Source organism: Schistocerca nitens, chromosome 2 (genome assembly GCF_023898315.1).
Source record: "Schistocerca nitens isolate TAMUIC-IGC-003100 chromosome 2, iqSchNite1.1, whole genome shotgun sequence".
Classification (NCBI taxonomy): domain Eukaryota; kingdom Metazoa; phylum Arthropoda; class Insecta; order Orthoptera; family Acrididae; genus Schistocerca; species Schistocerca nitens.
Window position 1 is genome coordinate 563,910,006 of NC_064615.1, and position 22,246 is coordinate 563,932,251.

The 22,246-nt window shown below is 41.6% G+C and overlaps 1 protein-coding gene across 1 annotated transcript in view; it reads left to right on the forward strand.

Moving 5' to 3' along the window:
* The window catches only part of LOC126235159 (forkhead box protein J1.2-like), a 243,762-nt gene that overhangs the window by 117,783 nt on the left and 103,733 nt on the right, over positions 1–22,246 (forward strand). The gene's annotated exons all lie outside the window — the stretch shown is intronic.

The window sequence follows — 22,246 nt, forward strand, 5'->3', positions numbered from 1 at the left end:
TTAAATAATAATAATAATAATTATTATTATTATTATTTTATAATAATTATTATTATATAATAATTATATATTATATATATTATTATATATTATATATATTATTATATATATTATTATATTATTATATAATAATTATATATTATATAATAATAATAAGAATTAATAATAAGAATTAACTAAACAGAAAATCCAAATCCTCGCCGTACAAGAAACACGCTTCAGGGACTCAGAAACAGTAGACTATAATAATTACAGAATTTTCAAAAGTGGAACGAACAAGACAATTTGTAAAGGAGCAGCACTATTTGGCATGGCCTTTATTGTGGACAAAAAAGTTCTAGATTCAGTAAAGGATGTAAAACCCATCAACAATCGTCTTATGACAATGAGAATTAAACATGCAAACAAAAACTACACTTTCATCAATGTACATGCACCAACAAATGGGGACAACAAAAAAGAGCCCGAAAAAACGGAAAGATTTTGGGAAGAACTCGAAACAGAAATGTCAAAAATTCCAACAGAGGATGTGAAAATTTTGCTTGGTGACTTCAATGCACAAATTGGCAAGGACCGCAAATATAAGAAGACAGTAGGGGACTACCCCGCGCACAAATTTACAAATAAAAATGGTGTACGATTTGTGGAGTTATGCCAACAAAACAATCTCAAAATTATGTCAACCTCATTACGAAAAAAACCCAAAAAACAAAAAACATGGCGATCACCCATCCATCATCTAGGAGAATTCCAGATTGACCACATTGCAATATCATATGAGTACCAAAAAGAAATTCATGATGTACAAGTGCGCAGAGGCGCAAATGTTGATTCAGACCATTACTTAACTAGAATTAAAATTAAATTCACACCTAAAAGGAAATGTAACAGGAGAACACCCGTGATCCCGAAGTTCGACCTACACAGAATTAAAGATTCGAGGATCACAGAAAAATGGGAAGACCAACCTGCAGAAGAGTGGCCAAAATTTCGAACTAAAATCCTCAAAACAGCGAAAGAACTAATCCCACTACGTAAAAAACCAAAACACCCATGGTGGAACCAGGAATGTGAAGACGCTCTAGAAGAGAGAAAAAAAGCGTTTCAAAATTACAATTGCAACAAATCAGAAGAAACCCACAAGAAATTCCTTGAAGTCCGCAAACAAGCATCCAAGAGTTTACGGCAAAACAAACGGAAATATGTAAATGACCAACTAAAATCGATAGAAGACAACTTTAAAAATTACAACACACACGATTTCTATAAAACCTTTGCAAACCACATTAAAGGGTACTGTCCACAGAACCTCTGCTTCCGAAAATCAAATGGTAAACTGGCCTTAACAAATAAGGAAAATTGTGAAGAACTAGCGAAATATTTTTCAAAGCTTTTAAACTGTCCAGAACCTAAGGAGAGGTTTCCGAAAATACAACCAGAAACCGTATCAGAAAACTCAGCACCACCAACAAAAGAAGAAATTTATTCACATATCCAGAAGCTTAAAAATAACAAAGCATCAGGTGAAGATGGAATTGTAGCTGAACTCCTGAAAAATTTAGGTCCAAATTCACTCAGAGAAATCACACACATTATCCAAAATATTTGGCAAACCGAAAAAATCCCAGATGACTGGAAGATCGCACTAATTCACCCACTACACAAAAAGGGTGACAAATCAGATGTGAACAACTATAGAGGGATCTCGCTTTTACCAGTCACCTATAAAATTTTGTCAGCCTGTCTCCTGAAGAGAACACAAGAACAACTAGAATCAAAATTATCTGAATACCAAGCAGGATTTAGAACAAACAGGTCATGCCCAGAACAAATTTTTAACCTCAAAACCATAGTCAAAATGCGAGCTCTCAGACAAAAGCCATTAGTATGCACATTTGTAGACTTTAAGAAAGCATACGATTCAATAGATAGACCCTCATTATTTCAAATTTTAGAAGAAAGGGGATTAGATTACAAGACACGAGAACTAATAAAACAAACACTAACTGACACGAAGTCTAAAATAAAATTCATGGGAGAAATTTCGGAGCCCTTCGGCATTCAGACAGGTGTGAGACAAGGCGATGGACTCTCTCCTCTTTTGTTCAACATCGTTCTTGACAAAGTTATGGAGGAATGGGAGAAACAACTACGGAAAAATGAGTGTTGGAAACCAATTTCACTTGGCTTTTCCAAAAACAATCTTTACATTCCATACCTCGCTTTTGCAGATGATCTAGCAATACTAGCGGAGGATGAGCAGACCGCCATTAAACAGATTGACACACTCAAAGAATGTGCTGAGAAAGTTGGGCTACAAATCTCATTTGAAAAAACTGAATTCCTATGTTCAAAAGTAGAAATTGCAAGCTTAAAAACAAAATATGGCAAAATCAATAGAATCCCGTATTTTAAGTACCTCGGAGAATACATTGAACCAACAGGCCAAGAAATAGTATCACAGCAAAATCGGTTACAAAAAGTCAAAAAAGCATTCTGGTTAGTCCACAACCTCTACAACAAGAAATCCTTGTCAAGACAAACTAAAATTCGGCATTACAATACCGTCATAAAACCAACAGTCCTCTATGCAAGTGAAACACTAGTACTGAACAGAAAGCGAGAACTCGAAGACATCAAAAAAGAAGAGAGAAAAATCATTAGGAAAATTTTAGGAGCGAGACAGACTAAAGATGGCTACAGACTGCAAACAATCAAAACAACAGAAAAGTTTTCAAACATAGAAATTGATTTTAAGAAAAGGCGACTGAAATTCTTTGGTCATCTTAGCAGATTACCAGAAAACCGTTTGACCAGAAAGCTAATAAATTACGTAACCTCACTTAAAGCTTCAACACCTTGGATGATCGAAGTTAGAAAAGACCTCACCAACGCGGATATAACAGCAACCGATATTTCAGACAGAGATACTTTTAAGCACAAAGTAGAGAAGTGGAAAGTTTTACCAGAGCAACCAAAACAAAAACAGTACAGACCGAAGTGGTCAGAAGAGCGAAAGCAAGCCTTCTCAAAAAGAATGAAGATCTATTGGAGCAACAAGAAGAACCAGAAAAAAAGTTGATTGTCATTTGCTTAATGTCATTTGCTTAATGTCTTCCGTTATTGGGAGAATTCATAAATAATAATAATAATAATAATAATTATTATTATTAGTAGTAGTATTTGCTGCTTGTGTCACGACACAAATGTGACGACTGGTCACACAAGGGAAGAACACGCTTTCAATGTTTTTAATCTTGTAAATGAAGAGTTCTCCAGTATCTGTAGGCTTCCGAAATATTTATTTTCTGCTTGTTTCCTTTCTCCGTTATAATGCATTACATTGTTATCACTAGGTGAAAGGGCACTTGTATAACTGAAACATCTGACCCGTTTGAAATATTTGTGAAACATCATTAAAGTGCATTGTGTTTGCTGGACTTAGATGTGGACCTTATAATATACTTTTTATTCTTTCCTTTACAATGAGACTCGGTTCACAAGACCGTGTCAAAGCTTTTCATATATGCCTTCCACTGGACTCAGTTTCAGTATCATGTGCAAACGCACATACTCAGCTATATTTCGTCATTACCGTGGCTCTTTCATTAAGTAGTGTGTAAGCCTAGGGACCGATGACCTCAGCAGTTTGGTCCAATAGAACTTACCACAAATTTATTTTCTCTATGATTCTACGTAACGGTATTCTTTTTTTATTACAGAATTTCACCAATTATAGACCTAAGACAAAGGTACAAATTTATTCTTTTTATCTTTGCATAACGTCTTCATTCGTTGATCCATGGTCTGTCATCACCATCCTACGTTGTGAATGTCGTTATTGGACAGGAAATTTTGCAGTATTGATCAGTAGCCTGAAATTTTCCGTGTTGTGTGTGCTGCCTTCTGCGAAGTTAAGTTTTCTCTGTATTTGAATACACATGCCTATACCAGTTTCATTGGCGCTTCAGTGTATAATAATATGCATCTAGCAGCTAATAGCAGAATCAAAAAACGTTAGGAGAGTATTTTCCTTCCTCAGTAACAAACAAAAATACAGAGACTAATATTTTAAGATGAGCTTGACTTTAATTGACGTTGGTGAATTCGGTCGTTAGATTACGTCGGGGTGAATAGAAATGAGAGGGGGGATATTTTATTGTTTGTTTTCGAATGCTGACAACTCAAAAACGTGGGCAAATAGCATGGGTCAGCTGGTGTAGTATAAATGTCAAACGGAAGAAACCTGGATTCGTGAATGTGCGTTACGCAGGCGGTCGTCTTCAAATGTGCTACATGTTTGCAGCAAGTAATATGAAATCCAATTAAGACCGTTGTGATACAACGCACTGAGTGAAAGAAAAATAACATTAAAAAAATTTTGTAAACATTTGTGATCGTGCCTCATATTGCAATTACTGTTATTAATTACCATAACGTACTAATTTATGTATGCTATCAATTAAGAATGAAAAATGACTTTCGAAACATTTAGAAAACATTTGTGATCGTGCCTCATAATACAATTACTGTTATTAATTAACTCAATGTACTAATTTATGTATGTTATCAATTAATAGTAAGATCGGTAGGGGAAGATGTAATTTGGTCAGGACGAGAGAAGTGGCCATTGGATATCTTTTAATCTGAACAGCCTGCGGCTTGCCGAGAAATGGCCAAACGAGTATTAATATTCATCGTCGTTGTTGTAGTCGAGATTGACAGAGGAAGCTTTTCCTTTTTTTAATAAAATCTTTTTTATTTTGTTTTTGAGTCGTCGGACGTAAGAAAGGTCATTTATGTTACTCTTGTGGTCTCACTTGTATGAAGAGTAATAATTTGAACAATATCAGTGTTTAAATAACGTGTTTCGGCCTACAAATGTTGTTCCTTATTATTTATTTCAATATGATAGTTTCTCCTGTGCATTGCTAATGCCGACATGGCGACTACAAAAGTCAGATTCAAAACGGTGTGCTGCAGTCGCATGGTATTCTTTCAGCTAGTAGGGCGAGAAGAAGATGTTTAGAAAATGTGCTCAGAAATCAGAACAGGCGTGAAGATGTTTAGAAAATGTGCTCAGAAATCAGAACAAAAAAATATCGGATCCTGTTACGATGGCACTGGCCACGGTACCAGCCGCTTAGGTGTGGAAAATTGGTCACTACATAAGCCTTCAGAAAAATGGCTGTAGCTCCAATATATTACTTTTTCACTTAATATATTTGGTATGGTGCCTTATAAAATATAGCTTCAAAACGTTTAAATGGTAAGCTTTAATCAATAACCATAGTTTGGTGAAAAGTGAATTTCTCTTTGAGTGGCCACTACGCCCCCGCTCCCCCCCCCCCCTTCCCCTCCCCTACAAAAACCTTCGATGCGGTCAGAGGTGTTGTCCGTCGTCTTTCCTACATGTCAGTTTTAGCACTGCTCTACACCGTCACCAACCAGGCCTACCATCTCCTGTAAACAATACGAGATCACTGTCGAAGGTTAATTGGAATAAGGACATACACCAAGAATCCACTGTTCGAATTCCCATAGAAGCAAAAGAGTTTATGATCGTTGAATAATCCTCGACAAGCCCATTTTGTTCAGTGAACACCACATCAGTTAGCTAGGGGTTCCAAGCTCTGTCACGTGACCTCTTCGTAAATTGTCCGTGTACGCTCACTAAACAGTAACAGCCGCCTTGAAAACAGACATCCTTCCCACCCCCACGGATGGAAACCCACTTCGGAACACATTCTAAACTTTCCACGCCGAGAGAAAAGCTTTTATGATCCCTGACTACAGTTCCGAAGCAGAGACCACCATACCGCCTCCGCCCCAGAGGACTTGAAAATCCACCAGCACCCGACCAGGGCTGCCGACCAACTCCTGACTTCACACGTTGTTACCAGCTGTTCGAAGTTATTTTCACATGCTGGCCTTTGGGCCGTTCAGTCTCCAGGGCAGCAAGTAGGCACTGATATTGGCTATTTCCTACTAACGTTTGCAGCTGTACTGTAAAGTGCTGCTGCATGCCGGCACTTTGAGTTCGTTTTCCAAAGCGTATTCCGTGGAAAACACTCTCCTTTGAACCAGGCCAGGTCACTACTCCTTCGCCAGATTAACCAAAATCCGGACACTTCCCTCCAGGCGCGAGAACGGCTCCCGCCCTCCGAAAGCCAGGAAACCAATGTTGTCGCTCGCAACAGCGACCAACACTCGCCAACGGTCAGAGCCACTTCAAGACTTAAAGAATGTAGCAATGTACATAATTATGATGAAATGTCGCCGGCGCGTTAGGGACTGTTACAATCTTCGAAGGCTTAATGTGGTGGATCGATTTCGGTGAGATGTCTGTATTCACTTCTGTTGTGAGACTACTCAATTCATGTTTTCCACATTAACTCACACTTTTTTATTAGAGTAAAAAGACATTGTCAGCGAAGCACCGAGCGTTTGTTGTGTCTTTGTATCCCCGTATTAGTCACCATACAACGTAAAGAAAAGTGAAGAAAAGGAAATGCTTCTTGATATGCTGGAAACCTTCATGTCGCTTGAGCCGAAATGTGGTGTGCCGTCTTCCTGCTGCTACATTTGTGTGTGGGGTATGAACAACTTTTTTGGGTTATAATTTCGAACACGTTCAGCGAGTGGCGGCGTTTGATCAAATAGCAGAACCTTTCGTTGTCTGGATCTTTCGTTTGTAACGTGTAGTCAAATGAAAACGAGACAGATGGAAAAAAATATGTACATTGTTTATTATTCCAAAAATAATCTCCGTAACTCTAAATAAATTTACCTCATTGAGAGGCGACGTGGTCAATACCTTCATCTTCAAATGTTTTTGGTTGCCCACAGAACCGTGCTTGTGCCCAGGCGTGGACCTCTTTTTCCAAAGCAAATCTACGGCCGCGAATATCTTTCTTCGGTATACCAACAATATGGAAATTGCATGGGGAGACATCGCGACTGTAAAGAGGATGAGGGCAGGCCACATGCTGCCAAGGTTGTTTCGACTACGCTGCAAAATTTTGGCTGGAAAGCCCTTGCCATCCTCCATACAGTCCCGATCTCTCCTCATGCGATTTCCATATTTCTTTGTACACTGAAGAAAGATACTTGTGGCCGTAGATTTGCTACGGACAAAGGGGTCCACGCCTGGGCAGAATCACTCTTCTGTAGGCAACCACAAATCTTTTTCCATGAAGGCATTGACCGTCTTGTCCTCCAGTGGTACAAATGTGTTAACTTATGGCTATTACTTTTTAAATAATAAATTTTACTTACTTTTCGCCATCTATGTCATTTTCATTTAACTGCCCGTTATAAAAGTCCAGAATAAAGCTCACAAAAGCGAAATGTATGCCCAAATGGATGCAGAGAAGCCAGGCACGGGACGCAGGTGGCATGTACCGTAAGTGATGTCCGTTCTCGGGAGGCATACAGAACGTCAGTAAGGGATGTGGTGGTCTCGCTTGTCAGTACAGGATGCACATAAGGTGTCCTTCTGTGGAGCAGACCGTCCAGTAAGGTTTGCGGTTACAGCCTCCACAGCAGTAGAAGCAGCCTCAAGCAATAGTCAGGGATTAATGTGTTATGGCTTCAGTACTGAGTAATAATCTAATTTTTAAAGGATATATCTGGTTTTTCTGATCGTTTTCAAAACCTTGTTAAACAAAAAAAAGGGGGGGGGGCGGGAAGAAGCTGACCTTGGACTTAACGATTATCGGCATATACCTGGTTCCATTGTGCAATCTGGTGCTTAATTGGCACAGCACGTCAAACTATACGCTAATGTCTGTCGTGGCCTTCACCTGTAGTGTATTCCCTGCCCCTTTGAGCCGAAAGCTTCACTGCAAACCCCACGATCTTAGTATATTATACCGCCCTCCCAAAGGCTTTGCTGTGGCTCCAGTAGCCAGTATAATTACGGCATGCGCAGAATGATGAAACATGGTCAAAAGCACGACGACAGGCTTATTGCACACGGGCGTTCCACATAAGATCCAACTGCTCAGAGCTTTCCTTGGAACGCCCTTGCAGGATAACGTCTCCACAGTCAACGACTGGAGGTAAAAGTGACAGTTCAGGTTCATTTTCGAGGAAAGAAAGTTTTATATTTGTGTGCTAGTTGGAGAGGTGACGTCCTTTTGCAGACTACAGCCATGTGATCAGCCGACTGATTTTTGCCCCATGTTAGTGTTGGAGAAAGAGAAGTTAATTTTCAGTACATAAGCAAACAGTCGCCTTATTACGATTTATTCAACCACGAACATGTTTTCGAACCACTGCAGGCTCATTATCAGATGGAGGTTTTACAAGAACATTAAGTTGTGGACCAAGTGTAGCTAGATGCAGTGCTGGTGCTGCTGGCCGAAATGACGGAAATTAAGTAATCGGTGACGAAACATTTCCGAACCCGAAAGTTTTTTATGTTTTAGGTACTTACAGTGCCCTGCCTTGTGGTGTCCGTGCCAGATGGCTTCTTATAACGTACATTATTAAGCTATGTACACAAATAAACACAGACATTTGTGTTTGTCTCATTCAGGACGAACTATAGGAGGGACCTCAAAATTTAGGACCAATAAAGCTTCAAAGACCGAGCAGAAGAGTTTAGATTTTAGATAGATTGAGATTTAACCGTAAACTCTACAATGATCTTGGTGACACACATGGGTCAGTACTGACAGTTTCTACAGCAGTACTCAAGTTAATACTGAATCTGATGAAAAGTATGCGGGCACCTATTAGTGGATATCAATATGACAGTTTCAACTCTCTTAGGGACACTTTCAACGGGGTATCTGGATGACTACAGAGGAATCTCAGCCCATTTTTCCCAAAGAGACGAAACCAGAGTAGGTAATGTTGGAAGCGGGGATCTAGAGCGAACCTGATGTTCTACCTCATCCCAAATGTGTTCCAGGGGGGTTCAGGTCGGCACTTTAGGCAGGCCAGTCCAGTTCATGAATGTTATTGTCCGCCAACCATAACCTCACAGATGCTGCTTCATGAGTGGTTGAACTGTCATGCTGATACGTACAATCATCGTCTCCGAGCTGTTCCTGTACTATAAGCAGTACACAATACTGTAAAATGTGTTCTTATACTTCCAAATGTCGCATTTTATTAAGCATAATGACACCAACCCTAACCACGGAAAAAGTTCCAATTCCGTAACACCATCAGCTGCGTACTTCATTGCTCGCACTAAACATGACGGCAAATACCTTTCTCCAGGCATTCGCCAAATCCAAAATCCTTCCATCGAATTGCCATATGGTATAGCGTGATTCATTACTACAAATCACTCATTCCCCCTGTCCAGTTGCGCTGCTCTTTAGACCTCCTCAAGCGTGGCTTATGAGGAGCTGCGCGACTATTGTACCCCACTCTTTTTAAGTCCCTATGCTAAGTCATTGTGCTATCTGGACTGCTGTTAACACTTTGCAACTCACAAGTGATCGCTTCCGCTGATTTCATGCGATGTTTCGCAGCCATCCTCTGCAATGCTCGATGAACCCTGTCCTCCAGTACATGAGGTCTGCCTGGTGGTCAGGTGTGGTTGTTCCTTCGCATTTCCACTTCACAGTCATGTCACCAATAGTGGACATGGACGTCTTTAAAAGAATTGAAAAGTCCCTGATGTATTTATTGCTCAGGTGACATTCAGTGACTAGGTTGCATTCGAAATTACTGAGCTCTCCCGACCAACACGTCCTGCTTCTCTGCTGACAACACAATGCTCCCAGTCCCTCTTTACACGGGCGTTCATCCTGTCGTGACATCTAGTGCTCAGTTTCGCGTTACTTTTGATCAGATAGTGTAAGTTTTGCACTTAAGTGCAGTTGATGATCGTAAGCATGCAAGTATTATTTGCTCTGAGACGGGGCTGATATCACATCGGTAAAAAAAAAAAAAAAAAAAAAAACTCCTATTGTAGACCACTTTTTGGACCTTTTTTGACGGTCCAAGAGTTCCTCTCCTGAGCTTACCTCTTCATCACAATGTGGCGATTAAATCTAACGTCCTCGATTATGCGCTGCGTATATTCCAGTCTCTGTCTTCCCCTACAGTTTTTGCCCTCTACGGCTCCCACTTGTGCCATTCCTTGACGTCCTAATACATGTCCCATCATCTCTTCCCTTTTTCTAGTTTTCCACGTATCCCTTCCTCGCCTGTTCTCCGAATGACCTGTCCATTTCTTAGCAGTTCAGATAAGAAGAATATTGTATCTAATACCTAACTCTTGAGAACGCCCGATTCCGCATGTTTCCATTGTGACGCTGGGTCATATATTACCCATTGTTCCAGGGATGTCACGTACGAGGTGAACCATTACTCCTTACCTGGAGGGGAAGTTAGTGAAAAGTCGAAGTCAAGTGTGCAGAACGCTTTGATGAACTCGACAAAGCACAAGACAGGCACATCTGAGGTCCTATCTAATATGTGCTTTTCCCTCGCCGTGGAGAGCGCAGAAGAGGAAATTCTTTGTGCGGAAGCCGTCTCTTGGGAGGGGAGGAGAGGGGGGAAATGGGGTGGGAGGTCCTGCTGTGTCGCCCTGCCGCCGCCTTGGCTGGTCCCGTCGTATTGATCGCAGTCCAGTCCCGCGTGACGTCACTGTGGTCCGGCTCGCATCGACCCGGCGCGCCGCTCACGCCACCGAACCCGCGACCCGGCCGGCGGCGGCTGGTCAGCCGCCGGTCGATGCAGGGGCCCTCCGCCACCCATTAAGTTAGACGGCCTCTGGCCACACGCGCCCGCCGCACTTGCACGGCCTCGTTGTGTAATCGTCGCCGAAAGGGAGACTCGGGACTGCGGTTCAGGTCCCCGCAAACCGTTACTTTACGATAATTGTACACTATCAGCAGGAATGACATGCCGGCGAAGGCTAGGGGAGGATAGTTGCCCCTCTCCCACATGCAATCCGCCCCTCCCCCCTCAAACACAAAAAAAGGCATTGCCAACCTATCTAGCGTCCTGCCCCACCACACAGACGTCAAATACCACCGTCTTTTTTGAAGAACGCCAGTACAAGCAGTGGAAACTGGCTAGTGACCAGTGCAACCAGAGCTATTTGTTGCGAAATCTAAACTACACTGGTATGCAAAACTTAAGGACAAACGTAACTTCTGCATGATGTGACAGAGCTCGGTGAAACTTGGACAATACATAGAAAGATCTGCTACAGTACAGTGCGAAAGGTAACTGAAACACATACGCAGTGAGACAAGCAGTAATGGCACTTTTATTCAAAGGCAGTAAGTAGTTACACGGAAGTCACCACGAATTATGATAGCCCCAGGACGTTACAAAAGGCGGGACATAGCCTTTACCAGGTTGTGTGATAACCGCGGACGACAATGCATGCTCTGAAACCTGCTCGCATGCTGGGCATAAGGTTAGTAATTAATTCTTGTGGTATGGCTTTCCATTTCCCCAACTGCTGGATAGACGTTGCTGCAGTTCGACGTGTTGCAATGCGTCTCCCTAACACATCTCAATCGTACTCAAAGGGACTGAAGGGGGGACGGGCAGGCCAGGCCAGGCCAATCGTCCCGAATATTCTCTCGTCCTAAGAGCTGCTCCATCTGCGCTGTTCGAAGCGGTCGCGCATTGTCAAAATGAAGTCAGACCGAATGCGCCCCTGAATAGGCGCATATGGAGAAGTATAGTGTCCCAATAAAGTTGACTGGTGAGAGTACCGTGGTCAATACAGTCATGCAACAGCGTATCACCTGGACTACCAAAACGATCATATTCGACAATGTTTCTGGATGCTTTACGTGTTCCCACCTCTCGCCATATGAGAGTACGTCGAGAATCACTACTCAGACTACATCTGCTCTCACCCGAGAAGAACATGTGACCCCCCTTCTCGTTGGTCCCGTGTCTATGATCTGAACACCTTCGCAAACGGTGCCGCCGATATGTGGGTTTGAACCGAACACAACGTAATGGTTGTTGGTCAAAAGGGCCACAGTCATGTAACTGCCGTGCCAATGATGAACGTGATACTATGTACCTTAAAGTCCTGTTAAATGTTATTGAAACTGCACCCACTGTTTGTCGTGGGTCCCATCTTGCTTGTTGCGTAATGTAGCGGTCACCTGCTGCTGTTGTTGACCGTGGCCGACAACTTCCTCTCCTTTCGGGCAGCAGTGGCTGTGCTCCAGAACGGTCCCTATGCACGTGAAACACTGCTGTGAGGAATATCAAACTGCTGGGGTACAGCCTTCGCACTTCGTCCCTCTTCCAGTTTCTAAATGACTCTACCCCATGTGAAGTCGTTCAAACACCACCACAGTGAAGCGTAACTGCTTGCTGGTTGGCACACAATGCCTTTTTTCCCGTATTCCGGGCCCACGCGAATTTGCCGCTACAGTCACACTGATCACGAAACGTGACTCGTGACTCCAGCTTTCTCTGAACGACTGGGAGACCTCTGGCAAAATGCTCCCGCGCTTTCATTCATTTTCACCGAGTAGTTAATATGTTTATGATTATTGCTTCAGTGAGTTACAACTGCTTCCGAAGTTCCGTTCGCACTACTAGACTGCGTAGAACAAGAGTGTGTATATCCATGATTTTTATTTGATTTCGTTCTCCGCCGGTGAAAAGAGAAAATGATTCGGCAGCAGACACATTTTGCTCGTAAGAGTACCTAAACGACTACAAAAAATCCGAAACGAAAATTCAAATCACTTACAGTGCTACTTAAAACTACTTGGAGGAGTACGATAGTTGCCAGCCGGTGTCGAAAACTATTATAATTTCTTGTGAATATGCAGGGAGAAGCCGAAATTCACCTCCAAAATTTTGAAGTTCAAAAATATGTTCCCAGTATTTTCGTGTAACGGAGCCATGGTCTCCAGAGGTTCGTTACAGAGTAATAATGTAGTTATGATTTATTCGGTATGTTACCCAATTACTCCTGTTTCTGTGAAATTATCTTTACAACATTGAAAAACTGTATTGCTTGCGATCTCCATACCTCAGAATACAAAACATAAAGACTAATGCAACAGCCTCTAGATGAAAACCGTCTCTGCCGGAATAGCTCAGCAAGCATCGTCGTATCTCTTCCATTGCGTTCTCTGAGCCCAGACACAACTGCATAGCGGACAACTCGTCACTGGTTCTTACTCAACGTTACTTGTATTTTTGAAGTGGCACGTTATATTAATTAACAATTCTGTAGAGTCAATCGCATATGTGAAGAAATGCATACGCTCGTAGTGTATCAGTCGACGAAAGCGTTTCGGAGATCTGAGGTGATGGAATCTGCCCATTGGCCTGCTTGAAAAGTTGTGTTTCACGCAAGTTATGTTTTCTCGCAAAACAGAAGAACCATTTCTGCCGGTACCCACGTGGTCCATGCGATATGTGGCGAGCGCCATTTCATTGTGACGTAATATCAAGTGACGACTGAAAAGGGAAACATTTATCTGCGCACGTGGATTAGCCCTCTACACTCCTAATCTAATGAATTTGTGTAGGAAGTGTCACCAGCCACTGCTGAACAGTCACAGCGCTGACGACTTTCATATTCTTACAGTCATCTGATTGCATACATAGAAACGCGAAGATCCGGTCACTGGTCATATACTGCTGCCGCCGGGAAGATGTGTGCGTCTAGGCTGAAAATACAATGATGGATCTCCGGTAGCTTACTGAGCTAGGTGGCGCAGTGGTAAGACACTGGACCCATATTGGGGAAGAGATGACTGAAATCCCCAACCAGCCACCCAAATTTTGTTTCTCGTAATTTCCGTAAATCGTCTCACGTAAATGCTGGGTAAATGCCGAATCTCTTTCCCACCCTTCCTCAATTTGAGCTAGTGCTCCCGTCTCTAACGACCTCTTCGTCGACAGGACCCTAAATCCTAATGTTCCTTCCTCCATTATCTTCTTCCACAGTGGCAACACGCGAAAGAAAACGTAACACTTATTTTACACTAACTCTCTGAATTTAAGATGTAACTCTGACGACAATTGTCTCACAGCTTTCATCTTCAGGTATGGAAAAACGATCGAAAATTATCGCAGGCCTCTCAATCGATCAACGCTGTAATTAAAAACAGATTTTATTTCGCTTCAGTATCAAGCATTCCGTTTGGTTCCGCCTCCTTATTCTTATATTACTCCATTGCCTAGTGCTGCCTCACGGTAGCACCTCGTGTTATTATCATTTACGCCCTAGTCTTCTAAGGTCCTTGTGTGGCCAACCCAGAAGCTTCACAAGAGTGTTATTTGAGCGTCAGTCAATGCTCGGGTGAGGGAAGTTTCACCCAAACTACTAATGGATGCCGATACACGAGTACGTCAAATCCCTCACGATAATCCACCAAACGGACGCCGCTAGGAAAATTAAGTAAATAATAATAAAAAAAAACCTGGCCATTCCCACCGACCTGAGGTATTGCACCTGGTGTATGTAAAACCACTCCTAGAATAAAAATTTGGATCGATTAATTTGTTCCCATGGAATGTCGTTCCTCCAAACTCGTAAATGATACGGCACAAAGCGATGCCTCGAAATCAGTGCTGATATGCAAAGAGCTTTTCTCTCTAGATAAGGCATAAGTATTCGGACTGAGAATACATACCTCAGTAGTAATCAGTACTTTTTTTCCAATCAATTGCAACTAACTGTTTGCTGTGCAAGAAATTCGCGATAATTTTAAGCAACAGGAAGTAGAGCGACTTTTTTCTGCCTCCTGAGACTATTTGTTTTCAATTCTCACAACTGCTTTTCAAAAGTTACAATCCATCTTTGTGTAACTTTGCTATAGTTACGTAACCGATTACTTCGGTGTCGCTGGATGTTTTCGCTGAAGGAAGGGGCACGCATTCGTATTCTCGAGAGGCCTTTCATTTTAGCTTTTCCATAGTTTCCCTAAATCACTAGACATAAATGTTGAACCTATTTACTGAAATGTACCAAAGCTGAATTCCTGCCACACACTTCCCGAATCCTAGCTTTTAGTCGTCACTAATAATTCTCCTCTCAGCAGGAATCTGAACAATAAATTACATCCATAAAAAGAGAAAAGAGAAGGTAAGCAAAAATAATCTATCACAAAAGTAATGAAAAATTATTCCTGGCAATTGTCAACGGCGAAATTATTACGACGCGTAAAGAGGCCGAAGAAGCAAATTTTGCTTCGTTATACACTGCAGAGCCAAAGAAACTGGTGCACCTACCTCTAATATCGTGTAGGGCCCCCGCGAGCGCGTAGAAGTGCCACAATACGACGTGGCCTGGACTCGACTAATGCTTGAAGCAGTACTGGAGGGAACTGACTCCATGAATCCTGCAGGGTTGTCCATAAATTCGTAAGAGTACGAGGGTATGGAGATATCTTCTCAACAGCACGTTGCAAGGCATCCCAGATATTCTCAATAATGTTCATGTCTGGGGAATTAGGTGGCCAGTGGAAGTGTTTAAATTCAGGAGAGTGTTCCTGGAGCCTCTCTGCAGCAATTCTGGACGTGTGAGGTGTCGCATTGTCCTGCTGGAATTGCCCAAGCCTGTCGGAATGGACAATGGACATGAATGCATGCAGTTGATCACACAGGATGTTTATGTCCGTGTCGCCTGTCAGAGTCGTGTCTAGACGTATCAGGGGTCCCATATCACTCCAACTGCACACGCCCCACACCATGACAGAGCCTCCACCAGCTTGAACAGTCCCCTGCTGACACGCAGGGTCCATGGATTCATGAGGTTGTCTCCATATCCGTACACGTCCATCCGCCCGATACAATTTGAAAAGTCCGCAGTTCCTGGTCTAGTGGCTAACGTTGCTACCTCTGGATCAGGGGGTCTCGGGTTCGATTACCGACCGGGCTGGGATTTTCTCTGCCCGGGGACTGGGTGTTTGTGTTGCCCTCACCATTTCATCATCATCATCATTCGTAAACAACTGGACTGTGAAAAAATTGGGACGTTGTTTGGGCGCTGATGACCACGCAGTTGAGCGCCCCACAATTTGAAACGGGACTCGTCTGACCAAGCTACATGTTTCCAGTCATCAGCAGTCCAGTGTCGGTGTTGACGGACCCAGGCGATGCGTAAAGTGTTGTGTCGTGGAGTCATCAAGGGTAAACGAGTGGGCCTTTGGCTCCGAAAACCCATATCGATGATTTTTCGTTGATTCGGTTCGCACGCTGAATCTTGTGGAAGGTCCAGCATTGAAATCTGCAGCAATTTGCGAAAGGGTTACACTTCTGTCACGTTGAACAATTCTCTTCAGTCGTCGTTGGTCCCATTATTGAAGGATCTTTTTCCGGCCCACCGATGTCGGAGATTTGATGTTTTATCGGATTCCTGATATTCACGGTACTGTCGTGAAATGGTAGTAAGGAAAAATACGCACTTCGTTGCTATCTCGGAGACGCCGTGTCCCATTGCTCGTGCACCGACTATAATACCATGTTCAAAGTCACTTAAATCATGATAATCTTTCATTGCAGCAGCAGTAACCGATCTGACAACTGCGCCAAACACTTGTCTCACATAGGCGTTAACGACTGCAGCGCCGTATTCTGCCTGTTTACGTATCTCTGTATTTCTATATCAGTTTCTCTGGCGCTTCGGTGTATTTTTGCAAAATATAATTCCAGATACATTAAATTACATTAAAGACAAATTTCCTGAATGTGTTTATACTCAAAAGACTGGGAATAGTGGTTCAGCAATGATGAGGAGGGACATTGCTAGGGTGCTCACATTATGTTCTTCCACTTGTTGCTCTTTCATTTGGAGAGCACCGCACAAGATATAGCCGAATGAAAATCAGTCGCAAGAGTTATTTGTGGACACGCTGCCATGTTACGAAGTAACAGTTGTCATTTATGGCGGAGATACGAAATTTAGGGAAAGAGCTTACTAGAAGAGGTCCCCACTGGTGCTATCGACTTGTTTAAAACTATCTGTAAGGTGATGTAAGTTAACATTCCAGGTATCACACACAGAAGCCATTCACCCTGGTGGGCCCTCGTTTGCAAGTAATTGACGGAAAAGAAATTCGGAATTTTGTGTGACACTTAACACCGTTAAAAAAGTTTCATTGTATAGGCAGGTAGCGTGGTAAAATGGATAGGAGAACAGCTTCACATGTTGGAGGTAGTGGTTTCGAACCTTGTCATGCGCACAATTTTATTATTTTTAATTCTTTATCGAAATTACTTCGATCATTATTTTTATGCAATAAATTGGGTTAGATGTAATGTTTCATTTCTGTTCCTTTGTCACATCATTTTAATCACCGTATAAACGTTTTTTTCATTTGTTTCGTTTTTCTTTATATCATTCTTTTTCCAATCGGAATGTCTGAAATATGGATTTCATTATATTTATCTATTATAATATTCAATTATTTGAAAATTCCGGTCTATCAGTTAAAAAAGCACTATAGGCGAAATAATCTACTTATATTGACTGTGCAATGATGTAAAAAACGTGTTTTTAGTTATCAGATATGAATTTTTTTGTAACGTAATCTTCATACAAATATGTAAAACATAACCCCTAAATACGTATTGTACTATGCACAAACTAACGCAGATGAAAATTTAAATGAAAGACGGGTTTATAACTACATGAATTTAAAGCAAAATGAGAAATAGACGTAATGAGCGCAGTAATGTGGATGGAAAAACAGGGTGATACAACAAAAGAAATTAAATCGAAATTAATACGTAAAATTAATGAAAAACACATGAACAAAGATTTCAAGTGGAGAAAGAATGACAGGAAGACAAATAAGTGCAAATGATATTATGATTAAAATTATGTGACAAAGATATGGAATTAAAAAATTACATTTAAATCAGTTAATTGAATAAAAATGATAAATGTCATTTCCATAAAGTTTTGAAAAAAAAACGTACTGAACCTGATAAGATTTGAATCGTTTTTAATGCTACTGAGTGTCGTACAAAATTCCGAACTTTATTTTTTTCGTCAATTGTTGCAAACGAGGGCCTACGAGCGCGAATAGCTGCGAGTGTGATTCGTGGGATCTTAACCTACATCACCGAATAGATAGTTCCAAAAAGTCGTTCGCACCGCTGGGGACCTCTCCTTGCTAGTAGTACTTGAATTACACTTTCTAGTGTTGAGGACCTTTGTGTTTCTTACTAATAACGGAAGACTTAACAATACAACTGGGAGAATATGCTGCGTAATGAAAATGTTTTTTTTTCGATTTTTAGGACACATTTTTTGCGTAGCTTTGAATTTGACAGTATTAGCAAATGAATTAAGCTTTTTATTCTTTTAAAACATTTCAATAAACAAAAAAAATCTATTTGAGCTAGGAACATGGTGTTAAAAGTGTTTGGTTTAGCCCGGACCAGTGGCCATTTGTTTAGCCATTCGAACATTTGGAACATCTAGCTATACTAAGCAACGTTTGAATGATGAACCGGAGCTGGAGTCCACGCAAATTGTGCAAATCGATTAACTCCTTTTGCAAAAGATTTTAATTGGGCTGAAATTAATGCTCAGCTACTGGCACGATTTGTATGTACATCATTCGCAATTTACTTGAAAAAAAAACATGCAAAAATACGTTTTTCTTGCAGTTTTTTGAAGCGTGCTACTTCCGTACTTTGAACTTGTACAAGTCGGTTCAAACTATGCCCGAAGGTAGACAAATGGATAAAGTTAAAACGAAATTTTCTTTATCCAATAATCTCTATCCGTTGTCGAGTTACGGTAGTTAAAATACGAACTAAATGTAGCACATAAAACTCGTTCTTACATGAACAGTTTAAACAAAATCAAATAACTAAAAAATGCATTTTTACGATAAAACTGAAAGCTCATTTTCAAAAATGTGACTTCATTCGGATTTTATGTGCAAAAAAGCGTTTTTGTGAGGTTTTACGTGCTCCTTTTATGTTTCAAACTTTTGCGAATCGGTTCAAATTTTGCAAGAAGGTAGACAAATATAAGTAGTTAAGTCGTCCTGCTTTTTATGATAGCTTTATCCGTTGCCAAGATGTAAACAATATGATTCGAAAGACAATAAAAAAACCTATAAAAGATCAGTCGTTGCCCGAGTCAACAATAATCTACACCGTCTACCAGGCTACGGCCGTCTAATGTCAAAACCTGTGGTAGAGTAAAAGTTGGGAACCAGAATGAAAAATGCTGCTTTCATAGCATAATAAAAGGCGAATCTGTGCTAGGCAGAATTGCGGATGTAAAAGAAGGGAAATAGCTTTTTGACTTATGTGGCAGTTTCAAAGATATTCAAGTTAAAACATCTTGATATATTCATGTCTTTTTACTAGTTAAACGTACTCCCCCTGCGTAATGTACTGCAAGTAGTTGGCGCAGCTGCATCTTGCAGTGTATAAGCTAAAGTCCGTGATCTTGGTGCCCAAAATCCAGAAGATTCGCCAGCCATTTTAAACAATATATATCATCATATAGCTGAAGCGCATACACCTAATAACTAAAAAAGTTTTCTGTGGGAATAAAATTTCTGGTGTAGGTTTGTTCATAGGGGGACGCTAAAGCAGCTTTTTTTTTATTTCTGCACGGGAGAGGTTGATTTTCTCCGTGAAGAAGTAGGAATCAGGCGAAGGAATGCAAAGTAAAGAAATACAATGACAGACATGATTTGATCGGTATTGTGTGACTGCCCTTTTGGGCAATTGTATGAACTCGTTGAAAGTAGTCGCAGCAGGCAGAGATGACTGTATTGGTTATGTAGAGATTTTGAACCCAACATTTTTCAAAGTTTTTAACCAGGGTCTTTTGACAATAGTGTACGGTCCTTGCGAGTGATCGATTCAGCTGTTTGTTCTGACCACTGAAGGCCGAACTGAGGCAGTCAGTATCTTCTTTACTATCGTCTATCGAAGCTGACACACTACGATCGACTTCCAAGCCATCCGATAGCCGCGCCCTCCTCAGCGTCCCGTCCTCTACCGCAATGTCTTTGATGGGCAACGCCGGAGCGCAACTTTCGATATCGGCAAATGACTGCCATGGTAACCAGTACAGTCATCTCTGCTACAACTACTTTCAAAGAGTTCATACAAATACTCAAGAGGGCAGTCTACACACAAAACACATCAAATCATGCCTGTCATTGCATTCCTTCGTTTTAACAATATTATGAAACGCTTTGTTGTGAACCATTATGTACCTAATTTTTGTTTATATTTTTGTATCTGTTTTACTTGGAAATTTTAACTATACCATTTAATGTAACATACTTAACCTAATAATTGCATGATTGGTTGTCAATGATGTAATAGCGTATGCGATGGGCGGGGCTTACAGTGTATATTCTCGAGTAATGCTGCCGTATTCAGCAGTTAACATACGTGTTCTTAAGGACCCTGCTCTGTCCTCCGCCACCAACCGCCATCAGGGGAACACTTTATTCTGTTACCATCGTAGCTCTTATTCTAGAAGCTTTCAGCCGCGTTACCATCTGTTTTTTATTGAAATGCTTCTGAATACTTATTATTATTGTACTGCATTGCCTACGGCCTGAGCCGGCCTGGGTGGTCGAGCGGTTCTAGGCGCTACAGTCTGGAACCGCGCGACCGCTACGGTCGCAGGTTCGAATCCTGCCTCGGGCATTGATGTGTGTGATGTCCTTAGGTTAGTTAGGTTTAAGTAGTTCTAAGTTGTAGGGGACTGATGACCTTAGAGGTTAAGTCCCATAGTGCTCTGAGCCATTTGAACCATTTTGAGCCTACGGCCTGAAGATGGTATAAATTATAGACCGAAACCAGTTGCCAACCAAACTAAACATCTGTTGCGACAAATCTTGTGTAACTGAGTTTTATGTTTGACACCGATCGCTGTTCACTCTCCATCGAAATAATGTTTCCTAAAATGTTAACTGACTGACTATATGCCTCCGTGCGAGCTCTAATTCCTGTTGTCTTCGCGGTACTTCAGCGGAAGGTCCGTTGGCGGCAATAGAATTGTTCTGTAATCAGCCGCAAATGCCTGATTTCTAAATTTTCTCAATAGTGCTTCGCGAAAAGAATTCCGTCGTTCCTCCTGGGATCCCCATTTGAGTTCACGAAGCCTTCCTTAATACTTACGTGTTGCACAAACCTATCTGTAACAAATACAGTAGCACGCCTCTTAATTGCTTCGATGTCTTCCTTTAATTCGGTCTGGTGCCTATCCCAAACACTCGAACAGTACTCGAGAATGGGTCGCATAAGTGTTCTACACGCGCTCTTCTTGGTAGATGAACTAGACATTCCTAAAATTCTCCCGATAGATCTTAGTCGACCATTCGCCTTCCCTATTACCGCCCTTGCGTGCTCTCCTTGAATGTAAGCACAGAAAAGTTCGCAAATAGTTTTTGAGCAGTTTATGTCGCCAACCCTGACTTCAGACAGCGTTATGTAGATTTGTAACGCGAACATTATTAAAAATCTGAGGGGCAAGCTATGAAGAGATGCATGTTAGGAATTACTAGATGAGATAGAAAAAAAATGGTCCAGGAAACGAGTTGGAGTGGGAGACCGTAATGGTAGTAATGACAATGAAATCCCTCGGGCTGGGAAATTCAGGAGAATACGCCTAATACGTGTAGTTGAAGCCCGTAATACATGGTAAAACCTTAATCAAGGACTTTACCCAGCTGTCAATTCTACATGGCTGATGATGAGAGAGAATTTTTTGTCAGACTAAATTGTGAAGACTTTGCGCAGTCATACCACGAAACATCAGCATCACGTAACAGTCACCAAAATTTTGAAGTGTAAGACACACAGGAGAATCCTATTACATTTGAGTTCTACTTCAGACTTAAATACCACCGAGCGAGGGGGAGCAGCTGTTAGTACCCTGGACTCGCATATGGGAGGATGACAGTTCAAGCATGCGTCCGGCCATCCTCATTTAGGTTTTTCGTAATTTCCCTAAATCGCTTGAGGCAAATGCCGGGATGGTTCCTTAGAAAGGGCACGGCCGAATTCCTTCCCCATCCTTTCCTAATCCGATGGGGCTGATGACCTCGCTGTTGGGTCCCTACCTCCCAAATCAACCACTCGACCAACTTAAATACCAGAAAGCGTGCTGTAAAACGCCACTCTAATGAATATGAGGAATTCCTGCAACATCTACGAATATTCAAAGATTTCAATTAATACTGTCAGCTAAGTAATTAACAGATAGCATCAACAGGAGGAATCCACTTTCATAACGGCAACGAACATGTTAGCGTTTCTGTGTCCTAAATGTTACCCTTGAATA